The sequence below is a fragment of the Hemiscyllium ocellatum genome, unplaced genomic scaffold, assembly GCF_020745735.1.
Source record: "Hemiscyllium ocellatum isolate sHemOce1 unplaced genomic scaffold, sHemOce1.pat.X.cur. scaffold_2903_pat_ctg1, whole genome shotgun sequence".
Lineage (NCBI taxonomy): Eukaryota > Metazoa > Chordata > Chondrichthyes > Orectolobiformes > Hemiscylliidae > Hemiscyllium > Hemiscyllium ocellatum.
In genome coordinates, this window is record NW_026868242.1 from 39,470 (window position 1) to 62,537 (window position 23,068).

General features: G+C 44.2%; 4 non-coding genes across 4 annotated transcripts; all 4 read left to right on the forward strand.

Annotated features, from left to right (window-relative positions):
• The first annotated feature begins 1,502 nt into the window (after positions 1-1,502).
• Positions 1,503-1,574, forward strand: trnag-ucc (transfer RNA glycine (anticodon UCC)). The gene has a single exon. It is a non-coding gene; the product is annotated as a tRNA-Gly (tRNA).
• A 2,405-nt stretch (positions 1,575-3,979) lies between these two features.
• On the forward strand, positions 3,980-4,051 carry trnag-ucc (transfer RNA glycine (anticodon UCC)). Its single transcript has one exon. It is a non-coding gene; the product is annotated as a tRNA-Gly (tRNA).
• A 2,405-nt stretch (positions 4,052-6,456) lies between these two features.
• Positions 6,457-6,528, forward strand: trnag-ucc (transfer RNA glycine (anticodon UCC)). The gene has a single exon. It is a non-coding gene; the product is annotated as a tRNA-Gly (tRNA).
• A 2,404-nt stretch (positions 6,529-8,932) lies between these two features.
• trnag-ucc (transfer RNA glycine (anticodon UCC)) lies at positions 8,933-9,004 on the forward strand. Its single transcript has one exon. It is a non-coding gene; the product is annotated as a tRNA-Gly (tRNA).
• Positions 9,005-23,068: the final 14,064 nt, after the last annotated feature.

Below are 23,068 nucleotides of genomic sequence, written 5' to 3' on the forward strand. Positions count from 1 at the left end.
TGACTGATTTGCTTTAAAGGATAAAGAAGAAGGAAGTGTTTGTGATGTAGACCAACCTGATGATAAGAAGAATACTGCATGTGTTTTGAAATAGTTGAGTTCCTCAAGGTTCAGAAACTGAACAGAAATTGCCGGAGAATCTGAGCAGTGTTGCACCTTCAGTGGGGAGAAAGCAGTGTTGCCATTTTGGGTTTGGTATGCCCCATTTGATGAAGTTTCGCAATTCTTTGATTTTACCCCAGGCTTCAGTATTAGTCACCTGTTTGTCTGGTGTATCTATCACTGATGTGGAATTGGTGTCGGATATCAAATTTGCAGATGATAAAACATTAGTCATTGGTTTTGGGGAAGCTGTCTGCAGACTGTGGAATGCAATTCCCAGTTTGTTTAAATGGACCATTGATTTATTAGTGAGGGACTGGGGAGGTACTTATTGTGAAAAGCATTGAGATGGATCTTTGATTTACTGTTGCGTGGACAGGGGGATTATGGATTTATAAAGGAAATGAGGGACAATTTTTGTACACATCGAGTGCTTGGTGCGTGCAATGAACTGTCAGAGAAAGTGGTGGACGCAGGTACAGTTACAACGTTGAAAAGACGCTTGGATAAGTTCACGAATAGGAAAGGTTTAGAGAGATATGACCAAATGCTCGCAAATGGGAAATGTTCAATTGCATGCAGGTGGTTACAGTTGTGTTTGGGGAAATGGTCAGCATAAACTGGCTGGACCTAAGGATCTGTTTCCATGCTGTATGACACTCTGATTCTAAAACTTTGAAAATCAGCCTGGTTTCTCTCCCTCCCAGCTGCGACTCCACCCTCCCCCTCTTCTACAATGTAACAGAGAAAACTACAAATCGATCAAGAGAATGGAAGTGCGGATTAATACAGATTTCTCGAGAGATTTCTGCTTCGTGAACTGTTACCAGGAGTTTCCGCTTCTCCAGAATTACTGCAGCATGTACTCAGTCTAACAGTTCCTTCTTTTTGCCTTTTTGTTTGTGGAAAACCCTTCAGAAATGTTAAAAGCGGAAAGTAGTACAGATGCGGTAAATCAGAAAGAAAAAGCAAAGTTGGTGGGAAAAGTGTATGAAGAGAAAGGCGAAAGTGGGTACTGCCACTGGTGGAGATGAGAGTGGTGGTGGAAAAGCAGAGCAGGTCAGACAGCATCCGAGGAGCAGGAGAATGGATGTTTGGGGCAAAAGCGTTTGTGAGAAGTTGACAAGTTTTGATTGTGTGACAGATCCCGGGTTGCGGTGAGATTTTGTTGATATTTTAGCTGTGGATTTATCTGAGATGATGATAAATGCTGGTTTGTGTGCATGAGAAAGTGTGAATGAAAAGGTATAATGAGAAGTATGGAACGAGTAAAAGTCAGTCTTTTATTAGTGGTGAATTGCAATATTTCAGCGTAAAATTTGCAAGAAGACTGAAATTTCGAATGAAGAACTATTGGTCGAATTGCACATTAGCTGATGTGTGGAGGACGTGTTCCAGTTGCGATGGTGGTATAGTGGTGAGCATAGCTGCCTTCCAAGCAGTTGACCCGGGTTCGATTCCCGGCCATCGCATGCGGCTGCTTTTAAACCGCTCAACACCAAAAAGACCACTTTCCGCAGTGGGAATGAAACACTTCGATATGCACAGAAGCTTGAGTCAGCCACACGAACGGCGCCAAACCTCTGCAGTGCGGTTTCCCACCACTTTGAAATTGAGGAGGGACCCTAGAAGATTAAGGAGTCAGGGCGATACCCGTTTCAAATAAACTGGCGTCTTGACAGAAATCCTGAGTTTTTCATTTTATTTCTAGATTTCCCTCCTTTCAACATTACTCCCGGTGTTTTTGTGAAATACAGCCTAATATCAAGTGAAAACTGTCTGGGCAGTCCATTGTTTATGGGCACAGCATTACTTATGATATCAGGTCGGTTATTTTATTTTTGAATCGAAATGTACACCAATCTGATTGTGTCGTGCACAGACAGAATCTGTTTGCTGACTTCATTCACCCTGACAGACTCTTGAGTATTTCTGCGGGTTGGTTGCAATTCCCACTTGTGGTCAGTAGCGGTCACTAACTTGTGCAACAATGAAGTTCCCAGATCAGAGAGAATAAGAAAACGGACAATAATTGTTGCCCTTGTGTTGGACGGTGCAGGTCAGAAATAGGAGGAGTGGAGACCAGCTGCTTTTATATTTCCATTAATGAGCAAATGACTCGGTAAAACTCTGAGAGATGATAGAAATAACCACACGGTGAGTGAAAGTTCAATCCAAGATGAAGCTGAAAAGGAATCACACATTGTTACCTGATGAAGGAGCAGCTATTGCTTCCAAATAAAGCTGTTGGACTATACGCTGGTGTTATGTGGTTTTTAACATTGTCCACTCCAGTCCAACACCGGCTCCTCCACGTCATCATCCAAGATAGTCATCATGGAATTGTTAAGGGAAGGTAGTGTCGGATGAACTTGACTGATTTGCTTTAAAGGATAAAGAAGAAGGAAGTGTTTGTGATGTAGACCAACCTGATGATAAGAAGAATACTGCATGTGTTTTGAAATAGTTGAGTTCCTCAAGGTTCAGAAACTGAACAGAAATTGCCGGAGAATCTGAGCAGTGTTGCACCTTCAGTGGGGAGAAAGCAGTGTTGCCATTTTGGGTTTGGTATGTCCCCATTTGATGAAGTTTCGCAATTCTTTGATTTTTCCCCAGGCTTCAGTATTAGTCACCTGTTTGTCTGGTGTATCTATCACTGATGTGGAATTGGTGTCGGATATCAAATTTGCAGATGATAAAACATTAGTCATTGGTTTTGGGGAAGCTGTCTGCAGACTGTGGAATGCAATTCCCAGTTTGTTTAAATGGACCATTGATTTATTAGTGAGGGACTGGGGGAGGTACTTATTGTGAAAAGCATTGAGATGGATCTTTGATTTACTGTTGCGTGGACAGGGGGATTATGGATTTAAAAAGGAAATGAGGGAAATTATTTTTACACATCGAGTGCTTGGTGCGTGCAATGAACTGTCAGAGAAAGTGGTGGACGCAGGTACAGTTACAACGTTGAAAAGACGCTTGGATAAGTTCACGAATAGGAAAGGTTTAGAGAGATATGACCAAATGCTAGCAAATGGGAAATGTTCAATTGCATGCAGGTGGTTACAGTTGTGTTTGGGGACATGGTCAGCATAAACTGGCTGGACCTAAGGATCTGTTTCCATGCTGTATGACACTCTGATCGTAAAACTTTGAAAATCAGCCTGGTTTCTCTCCCTCCCAGCTGCGACTCCACCCTCCCCCTCTTCTACAATGTAACAGAGAAAACTACAAATCGATCAAGAGAATGGAAGTGCGGATTAATACAGATTTCTCGAGAGATTTCTGCTTCGTGAACTGTTACCAGGAGTTTCCGCTTCTCCAGAATTACTGCAGCATGTACTCAGTCTAACAGTTCCTTCTTTTTGCCTTTTTGTTTGTGGAAAACCCTTCAGAAATGTTAAAAGCGGAAAGTAGTACAGATGCGGTAAATCAGAAAGAAAAAGCAAAGTTGGTGGGAAAAGTGTATGAAGAGAAAGGCGAAAGTGGGTACTGCCACTGGTGGAGATGAGAGTGGTGGTGGAAAAGCAGAGCAGGTCAGACAGCATCCGAGGAGCAGGAGAATGGATGTTTGGGGCAAAAGCGTTTGTGAGAAGTTGACAAGTTTTGATTGTGTGACAGATCCCGGGTTGCGGTGAGATTTTGTTGATATTTTAGCTGTGGATTTATCTGAGATGATGATAAATGCTGGTTTGTGTGCATGAGAAAGTGTGAATGAAAAGGTATAATGAGAAGTATGGAACGAGTAAAAGTCAGTCTTTTATTAGTGGTGAATTGCAATATTTCAGCGTAAAATTTGCAAGAAGACTGAAATTTCGAATGAAGAACTATTGGTCGAATTGCACATCAGCTGATGTGTGGAGGAAGCGTTCCAGTTGCGATGGTGGTATAGTGGTGAGCATAGCTGCCTTCCAAACAGTTGACCCGGGTTCGATTCCCAGCCATCGCATGCGGCGGCTTTTAAACTGCTCAACACCAAAAAGACCACTTTCCGCAGTGGGAATGAAACACTTCGATAAGCACAGAAGCTTGAGTCAGCCACACGAACGGCGCCAAACCTCTGCAGTGCGGCTTCCCACCACTTTGAAATTGAGGAGGGACCCTAGAAGATTAAGGAGTCAGGGCGATACCCGTTTCAAATAAACTGGCGTCTTGACAGAAATCCTGAGTTTTTCATTTTATTTCTAGATTTCCCTCCTTTCAACATTACTCCCAGTGTTTTTGTGAAATACAGCCTAATATCAAGTGAAAACTGTCTGGGCAGTCCATTGTTTATGGGCACAGCATTACTTATGATATCAGGTCGGTTATTTTATTTTTGAATCGAAATGTACACCAATCTGATTGTGTCGTGCACAGACAGAATCTGTTTGCTGACTTCATTCACCCTGACAGACTCTTGAGTATTTCTGCGGGTTGGTTGCAATTCCCACTTGTGGTCAGTAGCGGTCACTAACTTGTGCAACAATGAAGTTCCCAGATCAGAGAGAATAAGAAAACGGACAATAATTGTTGCCCTTGTGTTGGACGGTGCAGGTCAGAAATAGGAGGAGTGGAGACCAGCTGCTTTTATATTTCCATTAATGAGCAAATGACTCGGTAAAACTCTGAGAGATGATAGAAATAACCACACGGTGAGTGAAAGTTCAATCCAAGATGAAGCTGAAAAGAAATCACACATTGTTACCTGATGAAGGAGCAGCTATTGCTTCCAAATAAAGCTGTTGGACTATAAGCTGGTGTTATGTGGTTTTTAACATTGTCCACTCCAGTCCAACACCGGCTCCTCCACGTCATCATCCAAGATAGTCATCATGGAATTGTTAAGGGAAGGTAGTGTCGGATGAACTTGACTGATTTGCTTTAAAGGATAAAGAAGAAGGAAGTGTTTGTGATGTAGACCAACCTGATGATAAGAAGAATACTGCATGTGTTTTGAAATAGTTCAGTTCCTCAAGGTTCAGAAACTGAACAGAAATTGCCGGAGAATCTGAGCAGTGTTGCACCTTCAGTGGGGAGAAAGCAGTGTTGCCATTTTGGGTTTGGTATGTCCCCATTTGATGAAGTTTCGCAATTCTTTGATTTTTCCCCAGGCTTCAGTATTAGTCACCTGTTTGTCTGGTGTATCTATCACTGATGTGGAATTGGTGTCGGATATCAAATTTGCAGATGATAAAACATTAGTCATTGGTTTTGGGGAAGCTGTCTGCAGACTGTGGAATGCAATTCCCAGTTTGTTTAAATGGACCATTGATTTATTAGTGAGGGACTGGGGGAGGTACTTATTGTGAAAAGCATTGAGATGGATCTTTGATTTACTGTTGCATGGACAGGGGGATTATGGATTTAAAAAGGAAATGAGGGACAATTTTTTTACACATCGAGTGCTTGGTGCGTGCAATGAACTGTCAGAGAAAGTGGTGGACGCAGGTACAGTTACAACGTTGAAAAGACGCTTGGATAAGTTCACGAATAGGAAAGGTTTAGAGAGATATGACCAAATGCTAGCAAATGGGAAATGTTCAATTGCATGCAGGTGGTTACGGTTGTATTTGGGGACATGGTCAGCATAAACTGGCTGGACCTAAGGATCTGTTTCCATGCTGTATGACACTCTGATCGTAAAACTTTGAAAATCAGCCTGGTTTCTCTCCCTCCCAGCTGCGACTCCACCCTCCCCCTCTTCTACAATGTAACAGAGAAAACTACAAATCGATCAAGAGAATGGAAGTGCGGATTAATACAGATTTCTCGAGAGATTTCTGCTTCGTGAACTGTTACCAGGAGTTTCCTCTTCTCCAGAATTACTGCAGCATGTACTCAGTCTAAGAGTTCCTTCTTTTTGCCTTTTTGTTTGTGGAAAACCCTTCAGAAATGTTAAAAGCGGAAAGTAGTACAGATGCGGTAAATCAGAAAGAAAAAGCAAAGTTGGTGGGAAAAGTGTATGAAGAGAAAGGCGAAAGTGGGTACTGCCACTGGTGGAGATGAGAGTGGTGGTGGAAAAGCAGAGCAGGTCAGACAGCATCCGAGGAGCAGGAGAATGGATGTTTGGGGCAAAAGCGTTTGTGAGAAGTTGACAAGTTTTGATTGTGTGACAGATCCCGGGTTGCGGTGAGATTTTGTTGATATTTTAGCTGTGGATTTATCTGAGATGATGATAAATGCTGGTTTGTGTGCATGAGAAAGTGTGAATGAAAAGGTATAATGAGAAGTATGGAACGAGTAAAAGTCAGTCTTTTATTAGTGGTGAATTGCAATATTTCAGCGTAAAATTTGCAAGAAGACTGAAATTTCGAATGAAGAACTATTGGTCGAATTGCACATGAGCTGATGTGTGGAGGACACGTCCCAGTTGCGATGGTGGTATAGTGGTGCGCATAGCTGCCTTCCAAGCAGTTGACCCGGGTTCGATTCCCGGCCATCGCATGCGGCGGCTTTTAAACCGCTCAACACCAAAAAGACCACTTTCCGCCATGGGAATGAACCACTTCGATAAGCGCAGAAGCTTGAGTCAGCCACACGAACGGCGCCAAACCTCTGCAGTGCGGCTTCCCACCACTTTGAAATTGAGGAGGGACCCTAGAAGATTAAGGAGTCAGGGCGATACCCGTTTCAAATAAACTGGCGTCTTGACAGAAATCCTGAGTTTTTCATTTTATTTCTAGATTTCCCTCCTTTCAACATTACTCGCAGTGTTTTTGTGAAATACAGCCTAATATCAAGTGAAAACTGTCTGGGCAGTCCATTGTTTATGGGCACAGCATTACTTATGATATCAGGTCGGTTATTTTATTTTTGAATCGAAATGTACACCAATCTGATTGTGTCGTGCACAGACAGAATCTGTTTGCTGACTTCATTCACCCTGACAGACTCTTGAGTATTTCTGCGGGTTGGTTGCAATTCCCACTTGTGGTCAGTAGCGGTCACTAACTTGTGCAACAATGAAGTTCCCAGATCAGAGAGAATAAGAAAACAGACAATAATTGTTGCCCTTGTGTTGGACGGTGCAGGTCAGAAATAGGAGGAGTGGAGACCAGCTGCTTTTATATTTCCATTAATGAGCAAATGACTCGGTAAAACTCTGAGAGATGATAGAAATAACCACACGGTGAGTGAAAGTTCAATCCAAGATGAAGCTGAAAAGAAATCACACATTGTTACCTGATGAAGGAGCAGCTATTGCTTCCAAATAAAGCTGTTGGACTATAAACTGGTGTTATGTGGTTTTTAACATTGTCCACTCCAGTCCAACACCGGCTCCTCCACGTCATCATCCAAGATAGTCATCATGGAATTGTTAAGGGAAGATAGTGTCGGATGAACTTGACTGATTTGCTTTAAAGGATAAAGAAGAAGGAAGTGTTTGTGATGTAGACCAACCTGATGATAAGAAGAATACTGCATGTGTTTTGAAATAGTTGAGTTCCTCAAGGTTCAGAAACTGAACAGAAATTGCCGGAGAATCTGAGCAGTGTTGCACCTTCAGTGGGGAGAAAGCAGTGTTGCCATTTTGGGTTTGGTATGTCCCCATTTGATGAAGTTTCGCAATTCTTTGATTTTTCCCCAGGCTTCAGTATTAGTCACCTGTTTGTCTGGTGTATCTATCACTGATGTGGAATTGGTGTCGGATATCAAATTTGCAGATGATAAAACATTAGTCATTGGTTTTGGGAAGCTGTCTGCAGACTGTGGAATGCAATTCCCAGTTTGTTTAAATGGACCATTGATTTATTAGTGAGGGACTGGGGGAGGTACTTATTGTGAAAAGCATTGAGATGGATCTTTGATTTACTGTTGCGTGGACAGGGGGATTATGGATTTAAAAAGGAAATGAGGGACAATTTTTTTACACATCGAGTGCTTGGTGCGTGCAATGAACTGTCAGAGAAAGTGGTGGACGCATGTACAGTTACAACGTTGAAAAGACGCTTGGATAAGTTCACGAATAGGAAAGGTTTAGAGAGATATGACCAAATGCTAGCAAATGGGAAATGTTCAATTGCATGCAGGTGGTTACAGTTGTGTTTGGGGAAATGGTCAGCATAAACTGGCTGGACCTAAGGATCTGTTTCCATGCTGTATGACACTCTGATTCTAAAACTTTGAAAATCAGCCTTGTTTCTCTCCCTCCCAGCTGCGACTCCACCCTCCCCCTCTTCTACAATGTAACAGAGAAAACTACAAATCGATCAAGAGAATGGAAGTGCGGATTAATACAGATTTCTCGAGAGATTTCTGCTTCGTGAACTGTTACCAGGAGTTTCCTCTTCTCCAGAATTACTGCAGCATGTACTCAGTCTAAGAGTTCCTTCTTTTTGCCTTTTTGTTTGTGGAAAACCCTTCAGAAATGTTAAAAGCGGAAAGTAGTACAGATGCGGTAAATCAGAAAGAAAAAGCAAAGTTGGTGGGAAAAGTGTATGAAGAGAAAGGCGAAAGTGGGTACTGCCACTGGTGGAGATGAGAGTGGTGGTGGAAAAGCAGAGCAGGTCAGACAGCATCCGAGGAGCAGGAGAATGGATGTTTGGGGCAAAAGCGTTTGTGAGAAGTTGACAAGTTTTGATTGTGTGACAGATCCCGGGTTGCGGTGAGATTTTGTTGATATTTTAGCTGTGGATTTATCTGAGATGATGATAAATGCTGGTTTGTGTGCATGAGAAAGTGTGAATGAAAAGGTATAATGAGAAGTATGGAACGAGTAAAAGTCAGTCTTTTATTACTGGTGAATTGCAATATTTCAGCGTAAAATTTGCAAGAAGACTGAAATTTCGAATGAAGAACTATTGGTCGAATTGCACATTAGCTGATGTGTGGAGGGCCCGTCCCAGTTGCGATGGTGGTATAGTGGTGAGCATAGCTGCCTTCCAAGCAGTTGACCCGGGTTCGATTCCCGGCCATCGCATGTGGCTGCTTTTAAACCGCTCAACACCAAAAAGACCACTTTCCGCAGTGGGAATGAAACACTTCGATATGCACAGAAGCTGGAGTCAGCCACGCGAACGGCGCCAAACCTCCGCAGTGCGGTTTCCCACCACTTTGAAGTTGAGGAGGGGCCCTAGAAGATTAAGGAGTCAAGGCGATATCCGTTTCAAATAAACTGGCGTCTTGACAGAAATCCTGAGTTTTTCATTTTATTTCTAGATTTCCCTCCTTTCAACATTACTCGCAGTGTTTTTGTGAAATACAGCCTAATATCAAGTGAAAACTGTCTGGGCAGTCCATTGTTTATGGGCACAGCATTACTTATGATATCAGGTCGGTTATTTTATTTTTGAATCGAAATGTACACCAATCTGATTGTGTCGTGCACAGACAGAATCTGTTTGCTGACTTCATTCACCCTGACAGACTCTTGAGTATTTCTGCGGGTTGGTTGCAATTCCCACTTGTGGTCAGTAGCGGTCACTAACTTGTGCAACAATGAAGTTCCCAGATCAGAGAGAATAAGAAAACAGACAATAATTGTTGCCCTTGTGTTGGACGGTGCAGGTCAGAAATAGGAGGAGTGGAGACCAGCTGCTTTTATATTTCCATTAATGAGCAAATGACTCGGTAAAACTCTGAGAGATGATAGAAATAACCACACGGTGAGTGAAAGTTTAATCCAAGATGAAGTTGGAAAAAAACGCACATTGTTACCTGAAGAAGGAGCAACTATTGCTTCCAAATAAAGCTGTTGGACTATAAGCTGGTGTTATGTGGTTTTTAACATTGTCCACTACCGTCCAACACCAGCTCCTCCACGCCATCATCCAAGATAGTCATCATGGAATTGTTAAGGGTAGGCAGTGTCGGATGAACTTGACTGATTTGCTTTAAAGGATAAAGAATGAAGGAAGTGTTTGTGATGTAGACCAACCTGATGGTAAGAAGAATGCTGCATGTGTTTTGAAAAACTTCAGTTCCTCAAGGTTCAGAAACTGAACAGAAATTGCCGGAGAATCTGCGCAGTGTTGCACCTTCAGTGGGGAGAAAGCAGAGTTGACATTTTGAGTTTGGTACGTCCCCATTTGATGAAGTTTCGCAATTCTTTGATTTTTCCTCAGGCTTCAGTATTAGTCGCCTGTTTATCTGGTGTATCTATCACTGATGTGGAATTGGTGTCGGATATCAAATTTGCAGATGATAAAACATTAGTCATTGGTTTTGGGGAAGCTGTCTGCAGACTGTGGGGAGATTTACATCAGCTGGTGAGCTGCACAGAAAAGCTGTGAAAAAGGATTCGATCTGGAGAAGGTTGGGATTCAGTGAACGATCACTGGTTCCACATCTATCATCCTCTCTTCAGACTGGTCAACATGAACCGGCAGAGATCTTAACTGTCCCCGAAATCTTAGAACAAAGAACATTGAAAAATACAGCACAGTATAGTCTCTTCGGCCTTCGATGTTGCGCCGACCAAAGCCTACCTAACCTACACTAGCCCAATAACCTCCATATGCTTATCCAATGCCCGCTTGAATGACCATAAAGAGGGAAAGTCCACCACTGCTACTGGCAGGACATTCCATGAACTCACAACCCGCTGAGTAAAGAATCTACCCCTAACATCTGTCCTATACCTACCTCCCCTTAATTTAAAGCTGTGTCCCCTAGTAACAGCTGACTCCATTAGCGGAAAAAGGTTCTCAGTGTCAACCCTATCTAAATCCCTAATCATCTTGTACACCTCCAACAAATCTCCCCTAAACCTTCTTTTCTCCAACGAGAACAGCCCCAAGTGCCTCAGCCTTTCCTCATATGATCTTCCTACCATGCCAGGCAACATCCTGGTAAACCTCCTCTGCACTCGTTCCAATGCCTCCACATTCTTCCTATAGTTTGGCGACCAAAACTGCACATAATACTCCAGATGAGGCCGCACCAGAGTCTTATACAACTGCAATATGACCTCAGGACTCCAGAACTCAATTCCTCTACCAATAAAGCCCAGTACACAATATGCCTTCTTCACAGCACTATTTACCTGGGTGGCAACTTTCAGAGATCTGTGTACATGGACACCAAGACCCCTCTGCTCATCCACACTACCAAGTAGCCTACCATTAGCCTAGTAATCCATCTTCTTGTTACTCCTACCAAAGTGAATGACTTCACACTTAGCTACATTGAACTCCATTTGCCACCTTTCTGCCCAGCTCTGCAACTTATCTATATCCCGCTGTAACCTGGCACATCCTTCTTCGCTGTCCACAACTCCACCGACTTTCGTGTCATCCGCAAACTTGCTCACCCAGCTTTCAAGCCCCTCCTCTAGATCATTTATAAAGATGACAAACAGCAATGGTCCCAAAACAGATCCTTGTGGTACACCGCTAGTAACTGCACTCCAAGGTGAACTTATTCCATCAACTACTACCCTCTGTCTCCTTCCAGCCAGCCAATTCCTAATCCAAACCTCTAATGCACCCTCAATGCCATACCTCCGTAGTTTTTGCATTAGTCTCCCATGGGGTATCTTATCGAACGCCTTGCTAAAATCCATATACACCACATCTACTGCTTTATCCTCGTCCACCTCCTTAGCCACCTTCTCAAAGAACTCAATAAGGTTTGTGAGGCACGACCTGCCCTTCACAAAACCATGCTGACTATCCTTGATCACATTATTCCTATCCAGATGTTCATAAATCCTATCCCTTACAATTCTCTCTAAGACTTTGACCACAACAGAGGTAAGACTCACTGGCCTATAGTTACTCGGGCTATCCCTACTCCCCTTCTTGTACAAGGGAACCACATTCGCTATCCTCCAGTCTTCTGGCACTATTCCCGTAGATAATGACGACATAAAAATCAAGGCCAATGGTTCTGCTATCTCCTCCCTAGCTTCCCAGAGGATCCTAGGATAAATGCCATCAGGCCCAGGGGACTTATCTATTTTCATCCTTTCCGGTGTTCCCCAGACCTCTTCCCTACATACCTCAAGATCATCCATTCTAATCACTTGTGACTCAATATTCACATCAGCAATAGTGTCCTGTTCCTAAGTGAATACTGATGAAAAGTATTGATTTAGTGTCTCTCCAATCTCCTCCGCCTCCACGCACAACTTCCCACTACTATCCTTGACTGGACCGATACCTACCCTAGTCATCCTTTTATTCCTGACATACCTATAGAAAGCCTTTGGGTTTTCCCTAATCCTACCAACTAAGGAGTTTTCATGTCCCCTTCTCGCTGCTCTTAGCTCTCTCTTTAGATCCTTCCTGGCTACCTTATAACTCTCAATCACCCCAACTGAACCTTCACGCCTCATCTTTACATAGGCCGCCCTCTTCCCTTTTGCAAGGGATTCCAATTCCTTATTAAACCACGGCTCCCTCACAGTTCCAACCTCCCTCTTGTTTATATGAAAGTAAATGTAAGTTTCAACAATTCTGTTACTGTACTCAATTTCAGCCAATACATGTCCTCACACTCAGGCCATTCACTTGCTCCAATTTAGAGGCAAAACAAAAAGAAAGAGAAAAGGTGGTTGGAACTGAATACTCAAATTCATCTCAAAATGGCAGAGGTGGAGATGAAAGTAGGAGTAGCGATGAGGACAGTGATGGACAGCAATCCCGTTGTAGTCAAAGGCCTGGTAGGGAACTGTTCAAATAGGTCCAAGCATTGCCAAAGTTTGACCAACAGAATGTAGAAGCCTTTTTCATTTCATTTAAGACAGTAGCTAAACAAAAATTATAGCCAGTGATTATGAGAGTATCTTTCTTTGATTCAAAGTTAGTGAGATATTTGCATCACTGTCAGAGGAGGTATCTGGGAGTATTAGGAGATGAAATGTGCTATCTTAAGCGCATATGAGCTCGTACCAGAAGCCAAGGGACAATGTAGTGGTTCTGTCCGCCGAGCTGGAAGTTTTTGTTGCAAACGTTTCGTCCCCTGGCTAGGAGACATCATCAGTGCTCTGGAGCCTCCTGCGAAGTGCTTCTTTGATGTTTCTTCCGGCATTTATAGTGGTCTGTCCTTGCCACTTCCGGGTGTCAGTTTCAGCTGTCTGCTGTAGTGATTGGTATATTGGGTTCAGGTCGATGTGTCTGTTGATGGAGTTTGTGGATGAATGCCATGCCTCTAGGAATTCCCTGGCTGTTCTCTGTCTGGCTTGCCCTATGTTAGTAGTGTTTTCCCAGTCGAATTCATGTTGCTTGTTGTCTGAATGTGTGGCTGCTAGGGATAGCTGGTCGTGTCGTTTCATGGCTAGTTGGTGTTCATGTATGCGGATTGTTAGCTGTCTTCCTGTTTGTCCTATATAGTGTTTTGTGCAGTCCTTGCATGGTATTTTATAAACTACATTAGTTTTGCTTATGTTGGGTATTGGCTCCTTTGTTCTAGTAAGTTGTTGTCTGAGCGTGGCTGTTGGTTTGTGTGCCATTATGAGTCCTAGGGGTCGCAGTAGTCTGGCTGTCAGTTCTGAAACGCTCCTGATGTATGGTAGTGTGGCTAGTCCTTTTGGTTGTGGCATGTCCTCGTTCCGTGGTCTATCGCTTAGGCATCTGTTGATAAAGTTGCGCGGGTATCCGTTTTTGGCGAATACCTTGTATAGGTGTTCCTCTTCCTCTTTTCGCAGTTCTGGTGTACTGCAGTGTGTTGTAGCTCTTTTGAACAGTGTCCTGATGCAGCTTCGTTTGTGTGTGTTGGGGTGGTTACTTTCATAGTTTAGGACTTGGTCTGTGTGTGTTGTTTTCCTGTGTACCCTTGTGGTGAATTCTCCGTTCGGTGTTCTCTGTACTATCACGTCTAGGAATGGGAGTTGGCTATCCTTTTCTACTTCTCTCGTGAATCAGATTCCTGTGAATGTGGCGTTGATGATCTGGTGTGTTTTTTCTATTTCCGTGTTTTTGATGATTACGAAAGTGTCATCGACATATCTGACCCAGAGTTTGGGTTGAATTTGTGGTAGGGCTGTTTGTTCTAACCTTTGCATAACTGCCTCTGCTATGAGTCCCGAGATTGGTGATCCCATGGGTGTTCCGTTGATTTGTTCGTATATCTGATTGTTGAATGTAAAGTGTGTAGTGAGGCATAAGTCCAGTAGTTTAAGTATGCCGTCTTTGTTGATAGGTTCCGCCTCCTGGTTTCTGTTATGTATGTCCAGTAGGTTGGCTATTGTTTCTCTGGCTAGGGTTTTGTCAATCGAAGTGAACAGTGCTGTCACGTCGAATGAGATCATGGTTTCTTCTTTGTCTATGTGTGTATTCCTGATGGCGTCCAAGAATTCCTGTGTTGATTGTATGGAGTGTTTGGATCCGCTGACAGGTGTTTCAGTTTCTGTTGTAGTTCTTTGGCCAGTTTGTATGCTGGTGTCCCTGGTAGTGATACTACGGGTCTGAGTGGGATGTCTGGTTTGTGTACTTTGGGTAGTCCATAGAATCTGGGGGTGTTGTTGCTTTCCGGTTTCATTCTTCGTAGGTCCGCTTTGGTTATCTGTCCGTTTTTTTTGTAGATTCCTTAGAGTGTTATTTATTCTATTGGTGAGTTGTGGCGTGGGGTCCGAATCCTTCATTTGGTAGGTGTTGGTGTCTGCTAGTCGGTGTTGTGCTTTTTTGATGTAGTCTGATTTATCAAGGATGACAGTCATTCTGCCTTTATCTGCTGGTAGTATGATTATGTTCTTATCATTTCTTAGTGCTTTCAGTGCTTCCCTCTCCTTGGTGTTGAGGTTATGTGTTTGTCTTTTTCTTATCATCATAGGTACGACCGTTTGTCTCACTGTTTGTTGTGTCTCTTCAGTCAGTCCATTGTTCCTGAGTGTGCATTCTAGTGCTGCTAGGAAGTCTGCTGTGTTGGCGTCCCTGTGGTTGTAGTTGAGTCCCTTGGTCAGTATAGTTCTTTCCATGTCTGTGAGCTGTTTGTGGGCGAAGTTTTTAACCCAGGTGTGTGTTGTAGTGTCCTCTTTTTTGTGTGTTAGTTTGGCCAGTTTTTCTTTTAATGCCGTTTTTTTGCGATGTGTTGTCCTGTTCTGTCCTATAGTGACAGCATGTTCTATGGCCCGGGTCCATTCATGATTAGCGGTCTTTGAAATTAACGACTTTTGGCGTGCAATTTCTTGTTTGTATTTGTGCAGTCGGTTGTGAGCGTCTGTGATCATTACCTGGATCATCCTGAGTCCGTTCTGCTTGGCTGTTTCCCTGCACAAATACAAACAAGAAATTGCGCGCCAAAAGTCCATGCAAGGACTGCACAAAACACTATATAGGACAAACAGGAAGACAGCTAACAATCCGCATACATGAACACCAACTAGCCATGAAACGACACGACCAGCTATCCCTAGCAGCCACACACTCAGACAACAAGCAACATGAATTCGACTGGGAAAACACTACTGTCATAGGGCAAGCCAGACAGAGAACAGCCAGGGAATTCCTAGAGGCATGGCATTCATCCACAAACTCCATCAACAGACACATCGACCTGGACCCAATATACCAATCACTACAGCGGACAGCTGAAACTGACACCCGGAAGCGGCAAGGACAGACCACGATAAATGCCGGAAGAAACATCAAAGAAGCGCTTCGCAGGAGGCTCCAGAGCACTGATGATGTCTCCTAGCCAGGGGACGAAACGTTTGCAACATAAACTTCCAGATCGGCAAACAGAACCACTGCAACAAGCACCCGAGCTACAAATCTTCGGACAAACTTTGCCAAGGGACAATGTTTCAGTGCTAAGGACGGACCCTGGTCAAACACACATTGGGTTTGAAAATGTGAAGCAAAGTAATTTCGATAGATCGATAAAGGCATTGAAATAGATCAAGGTATGATGCTCTTTGATGATTAGTTTGGAGGAGTTCAAATGTGGAAGAGCAAAGAATTCAGACTTCAAGATTAGGAACAGAAATGCCTATGAGTTAGTTCATAAATCAAAGTTGGTTTCTAATATCAATTTCAATCTTTGAGGGATAGAAATTGGGGAAAAGAGAAGTTTTCAGGTAGTGAGGTAAAGGGGGATCACGTTGAAGATACTTTATCACAGGGTGAAAACGTACCATGAGGGGAAACTGAAGTAAAAAATCTCAGGTGTTTTCATTGAAGTTGTAGTGTTGATAGTTTAGAAAAAGCACTGAGAATGCAGAGAGGAAACAGAATAAGCCAGCGAGTTTTGTTGAAGTGGTAAAGGAAAGCGCAGTGGAAGCTAAAATGCTGCAAAAGAATGTACAGCCTGGTCAGGGGTTGGTTGAGAAGAATGTGCCAGATCTCTAAAGAATTTACTGGCATGGATAAAGTTTACTCCAATGTGCCAGAGGAGTATGTAAAGAAATTAAGATTTTAAGAGATACAGGAGCAAGTTGATCTTTGATGAGAGATGTGATATATACTTCAGAAAGAGTATTGCTCGAGAAGGTGGCAGTATGTGGAATTCATGGTGAGAAGAGCAGTGTTCCATGATATAAAGTGGGGGTGCAGGATCTGGTGAAAAATGGTGTCGAAGTGGTAGGGGTAATAGAGAGATTCTCAGTTCCAGAAATACAATTTATCTTTGGTGATGACATAGGTGCATCAAGGGGCAGGCTGGGAGAGTGATGCCTACTGTGGTTGAAAAGCTATTGGAAAATCAGGCAACTAGGTTTTACAGGAAGTATGTCCAGGTTTTTGTTTCTCTGGGAAAAGGTCACAAAGCCACAGGAGGAGAAATCAAAGAAAAGAGATAAGTTCAATTATCAGAAACTATGTTTGATCAAATAGTTGGGGGTGGGGTGGGGTGGGGGGATGGCAGGGGAAAAACAAGAACAGGTGGCGAATGAATTGGATATTTTTAGGTCAGAAAAATTAGCTGAGTTCCAGTGGAAAGATGAAAAACTAAAGCAGCTGTATCCAAAATCAATATAGAAGAAGAATCTGAGTGTATCCCAGACTGTTCATTTCCTCAGAGGAGAAAGTGAGGACTGCAGCTGCTGGAGATCAGAGCTGAAAATGTGGTGCTGGAAAAGCACAGCAGGTCAGGCAGCATCCAAGGAGCAGGAGAATCGACATTTCGGGCGTGAGCCCGAACCAACCACTTTATTCCTGAAGCAGGGCTCATGCCTGAAACGTCGATTCTCCTGCTCCTTGTTCATTTCCTCACCAAGATGTCATTTATCAGAAAGTGAGAGCAGATGAAAAATGGGCAGAAGTTCATCAGATCGTATGGACAGGAAATGTTGCTGGTAGCAATGAATTACCAGCAGGAGGTCATTTGGGAGTAAGAAAAACTCAGTTCAAAAAGCAAACTTTTATTTTGGTCTGGACTGCACAAGGATGTGCTTGCATTTGCCAGACACATCATACATTTCAGGCAATTGGGTAATCTCAGGCAGTGATAAAATCAACACTTTTAACACCCATTGCAGCATTTGAAGAGCCTTTTACAAGAGTTTTAATTGATTGTGTAGGACCCCTACCTTAAACAAAAAGTGGGAATCAATACTTGTTAACCATAATTGACGTATCTACTAAAATTCCAGAGGCCACAGTATCATGGCTAAAAAGATTGTAGAAGGGCTACTCAATTTTTTTTAATCAAATACAGACTACCCACAGAGATACAATCAGATTAAGGTAAAATTTTACATCAAAGATATTCAAGGAAATATTCAACGATAGTAGTTCTAAGACAATTCAAATCCACTGCATACCATCCAGAATTGCAGGAAGCATTGAATGGTGGCATCAAAATTTAAAGACCATGTTCAGGGGTTATAGTCAAGGTCCTCCAGAGGATTGGGATAAAGGAAATCCATTTGTACTCTGTGTAATTAAGTATGCACCTAATGAATCAAGTAAATTCAGTTTATTTGAATTACTTTTCGGGCATGAGTTGATAATTAATTAAGGAGAAATTGGTGAGTCTGAGTTCAGAGACCAGATATTTGGATTATGTGTAAAATTTTAGGGAGCGATTAAATAGCATGGGTGAGTTGGTTAGACATTATTTGAAAGTAGCACAGCATGTAATGAAACAGGAGGCAGTCAAAATAATTTAGTCCTGGGCTCTAGGGGCACAGGGGGCAGTGTCTCTGCTTCTGGGTCACAAGGCTCATGTTTGAATGTCACCCCAGAAGGCGTGTTGTAGGATTTTCAAGCAGGTTGATAAAACATGAATAAAACACCCTGCTAAGCCTCATTTTGGCTGCTGGGTCCCCAAATGGACAAGCCTATTCTACGTGATCACTTTCTCCTCATTCTGCTCAGCCCTTAGCCTGTTCCCATTTCCGATGTAAAGTTCTTGTTTGAGATCAGAAGCTTTTTTCCAGGTCAAAAATTCTATGCAAGTACCTGTATCCATTTCCACTCTTGAAGATACCAAATTTTCTCTCCTGTTCAAACCTTTAGCCATGGTGGTGTTACACCTTCCCAAATAATAATACTCTGGAACAAAAAAAATGGAGTGTTTTTGAATACATTAAATTGCCCATTAAACCTTCCTCTGTGTCAATACAATTGCTGTTAGCTTGGGAACTGTACATTTACAATTTGCCAGCATTTGGTCCATATCTTTGTAAACCTTTCCCAACCATGTCCTTGTCCAAATGTCTTTTAAATGTTATAATTGTACCCACCTCTACATACAGTATCCTGTGTGAAAAAAGTTGCCTCTCAGGTCCCTTTTAAACCTATGCCCTCTAGGTTTGGAAACCACCAACCTGGGGTAAAGACCTTTGCTATTAACCTTAGCCATCCCCTTCATGATTTGATAAACCTCTGTAAGATCACCCCTTGCAACGCAGGAAAAGAAATCACAGCCTAACCAGCCTGTTGTTATAACTCAAATATTCTCATCTTTGTAACATCCCAGTAAGTCTTTTTTGCACTCTTCCAAGTTAATAACATTCTTCCTCTAGCAGGGCGACCTAAATTATAGGCAGTAGTCCACACATGGCTTTGGTCCTGACCAATTAAGGCAAGTGTTCCAAACACTTCCTTCAGCACTCTGTCTTCCATTTTCAACGAACTTAGAACATAGAACAATACAACGCAGAACAGGCCCTTCAGCCCTCGATGTTGTGCTGATCTGTGAACTAAGTTAAGCCCATCCTCCTACACTATCCCATCATTATCCATTATTTGGAGATGCTGGTGTTGGACTGGAGTGTCCAAAGTTAACAATCACAAAACACCAGGTCATAATCCAACAGGTTTAATTGGAAAGCTAATGTGCTTCCAGTTACACCTGTTGGACTATGACCTGGTGTTGTGTGATTTTCAACTCCATCATTATCCATGCGCTTATCCAAGGATTGTTTAAATCACTCTAATGTGGCTGAGCTAACTACATTCTGGATTAGTGGGACTGGAAAAGCACAGCACTTCAGGCGGCATCCGTGGAGTATTAAAAGCGACATTTCGGGCAAAAGCCATTGGCAGGCAGGGCATTCCACACCCTTATCACTCTCTGAGTAAAGAACCTGTCTCTGACATCAGTCTTAAGCCCCTCAATTTGTTGCTATGCCCCCTCGTACAAACTGGTGTCATCATCCTAGGAAAACGACTTTCACTATCTACCCCATCAAATCTTCTGATCATCTTGTATGCCTCTACCAAATCCTCTCTTAGCTTTCTTCTTTCCAATGAGAACTGACCCAAGTCTCTCAGCCTTTACTCATAAGAGCATCCCTCCAAACCAGGCAACATCCTGGTAAATCTCCTCTGCACCCTTTCCAATGCTTCCACATCCTTCCTGTAATGGGGCGACCAGAACTGTACACAATATTCCAAGTACCGCCGCACCAGCGTTTTGTATAGTACATGCACATCAAGGTCTCTGCTTGTCAGCAATCCCCAGGGCCCTACCATTTGCCGTGTAAGTCCTCTCCTTTTTTTTATATAGTGTGAGGCAATGCCAGTATACTGCATCAGCACAACTTTAGCAGCTGCAATGACAGACATTAAACTGCACATGAGGCATCTGATGGAGATTGGCTTCCCAGGTCACACAGTATCTAATCTCACTGGCTCCAACCCCCCACCTCCCCCTGCTGCCATCTAAGTGCGTCTGGTCTCACTGGCTCCAACTTCCCACCCACCGCACAGGGTCACATAACGTCTGATCTCACACCTTCGCCAGGTCGTAGAGTCATAGAGATTTATAGCCACCGAAACAGACCCTTTCTATCAAACTCGTCCATGCTGACCAGATTAATCTGGTCCCATTTGCCAGCATTTGACCTATATCCCTCTAAATCCTTTCTATTCATACACCCATCCAGATTACTTTCAAATGTTTTTCATTGTACCAGCCTCCACCACTTCCTCTGGCAGCTCATTACAGATCTCAATAAAAACATGGAATCAAGATGAACCAACTCCACTTACTATTGTAGATTTATAGAACAAAATAGGGAGGTTACAATTTAAAAGTAGCTGCTTAATTGTCCCTTGCTGGGAGCTGCACACTCTCTGATCTCTCTATCTCCATTCTCCCTGGGTCACACACTGCCTGCTCAGTGATAGGAGCTCCATGCTCCTCAAGACGGGAGTTTCTATATTTTTCCCCCCCATGTGGAAACTGCAGTTGGACTTCCCGGAACAATCTGTGCTTGTAGTAACACTACAGTATGACTACATATCCTCACTATAATCTTCCACTAGCAGAAAGAACACCAATCCCATTTCTCACCGTCTTCACAAACCACCCAGCAACTTCCCTCCGACTGCAGCCAACACCAGCTTCCGGGTGCATGAAACGGCTACATTGTTATGGGGCGGGGCGTAGATCCTGGTCTGTCCGATTCGATCGCGAGGCTGTCATTTTCCGGTTCTAGCCAATGGGAGGCTGGAGAGGACCAGTCTACTGACGTTCTTATGATCCGATTGGTCAGCTTTGTTGGAATGGATTAGTGGTGCTGGAAGAGCACAGCAGTTCAGGCAGTATCTAAAGTGCAGCGAAATCGACGTTTCAGGCAAAAGTCCTTCATCAGGAATAAAGGCAGAGAGCCTGAAGCGTGGAGAGATAAGCCAGAGGCGTGTGGGGTGGGGGAGAAAGTAGCATAGAGTACAATGGATGGGCGGGGGGGGCGGGGGGGAATGAAGGTGATAGGTCAGGGAGGAGACGGTGGAGTGGATAGGTGGAAAAGGAGGTAGGCAGGTTGGACAAGCCTGGACAATCATGGGGACAGTGCTGAGCTGGAAGTTTCGAACTAGGGTGAGGTGGGGGAAGGGGAAAATGAGGAAACTGTTGAAGTCCACATTGATGCCTGAGTTTGAAGTGTTTCGAGGCGGAAGATGAGGCATTCTTCCTCCAGGCATCTGGTGGCGAGGGAGCGGCGGTGAAGGAGGCCCAGGACTTCCATGTCCTCGGCAGAGTGGCAGGAGGAGTTGAAATGTTGGGCCACGGGCCGGTGTGGTTGATTGGTGCGGGTGTCCCGGAGATGTTCCCTAAAGCGCTCTGGTAGGAGACGCCCAGTCTCCCCAATGTATCGGAGACCGCATCGGGAACAACGAATACAAAAAATGATATTAGTGGATGTGCAGGTAGAACTTTGATGGATGTGGAAGGCTCCTTTAGGGCCTTGGATAGAGGTGAGGTAGAAGGTTCCTGCGGTGGCAGGGGGAAGTGCCAGGAGGGGAGGGTGGGTTGTAGGGAGGCGTGGACCTTACCAGGTAGTCACGGAGGGACCGGTCTTTGCGGAAGGCGGAAAGGGGTGGGGAGGGAAATATATCCCTGGTGGTGGGGTCTGTTTGGAGTGGCAGAAACGTCAGCAGATTATTTGGTTTATGCGAAGGTTTGTAGGGTGAAGGTGAGCACCGGGGCGTTCTGTCCTTGTTACGGTTGGTGAAAAACCAACACATTCCAGTCGGTGGGTTTGTAAAAAATGTCAGTGTCAAGTCGGTCGTCATTAATGCAGATGGAGAGGTCCAGGAAGGGGAGGGAGGTGTTGGAGATGGCCCAGGTAAATTTAAGGTCAGGGTGGAATGTGTTGGTGAAGTTGACGAATTGCTCAACCTCCTTGCGGGAGCACGAGGTGGCGCTAATGCAGTCATCAATGTAGCGGAGAAGTGGGGAGTGGGTGCTGGTGTAATTACGGAAGATCAACTGTTCTATGTAGCCAACAAAGAGACAGGCATAACTGGGCCCATACGTGTACCCAGGGCTACGCCTTTGGTCTGGAGGAAGTGGGAGGATTCGAAGGAGAAATTGTTAAGGGTGAGGACCAGTTCGCCAAACGAATGAGAGTGGTGGAAGGGTACTGTTGGGGACATCTGGAGAGGAAAATTCGAGGGCTTGGAGGCTCTGTCATGGCGGATGGAGGTGTAGAGGGATTGGATATCCATGGTGAAGATGAGGCATTGGGGCTGGAGGAAATAGAAGAGTTCAGTGGAGCAGGAGCATGCTGAGACAATGGGTCGGCCAGGGTGGTCAGGCTTGTGGATCTTGGGAAGGAGTTAGAACCGGCAGTGCGGGGTTCCTGACTATGAGGTTGGAAGCTGTGGGTGGCAGACCTCCTGAGTTGATGAGGTGCTCTATGGTCTGGGAGATGATGGTTTGGTGATGGGGGTGTTGGTCATTGTCGAGGGGGCAGTAGGAAGAGGTGTCCTCGAGTTGGCGTTTGGCTTCAGCGGTGTAGAGGTCAGTGTCCCAGACTACCACTGGCGCCCCCTTTATCCACTGGCTTGATAGTGAGGTTGGGATTGGAGCAGAGGGATTGGAGGGCTGCGCGTTGTGAGGGTGAGAGGTTGGAGTAGGGGGAGGGGGGTAGACAGGTTGAGGCGGTTAATGTCCGGGCGGCAGTTGGAAATGAGGAGGTTGAGGACAGGAATAGGCCAGCGCGGGGTGTCCAGGTGGATGCAGTCTGTTGGAGGTGGGCGAAGGGGTCCTCGAAAGGTGGTCGGAATCCTGTTTGTGAAAGTAAGCTCGGAGGCAAAGGCGACAGAAGAAGTTTCGACGTCATGGCGTGGATTAAATTCATTGATGCGTGGACGGAGGGGAGTCCTTTGCTGAGGACTGATCGTTCATCCTCAGTGAGGGGGAGGTTTGTGGG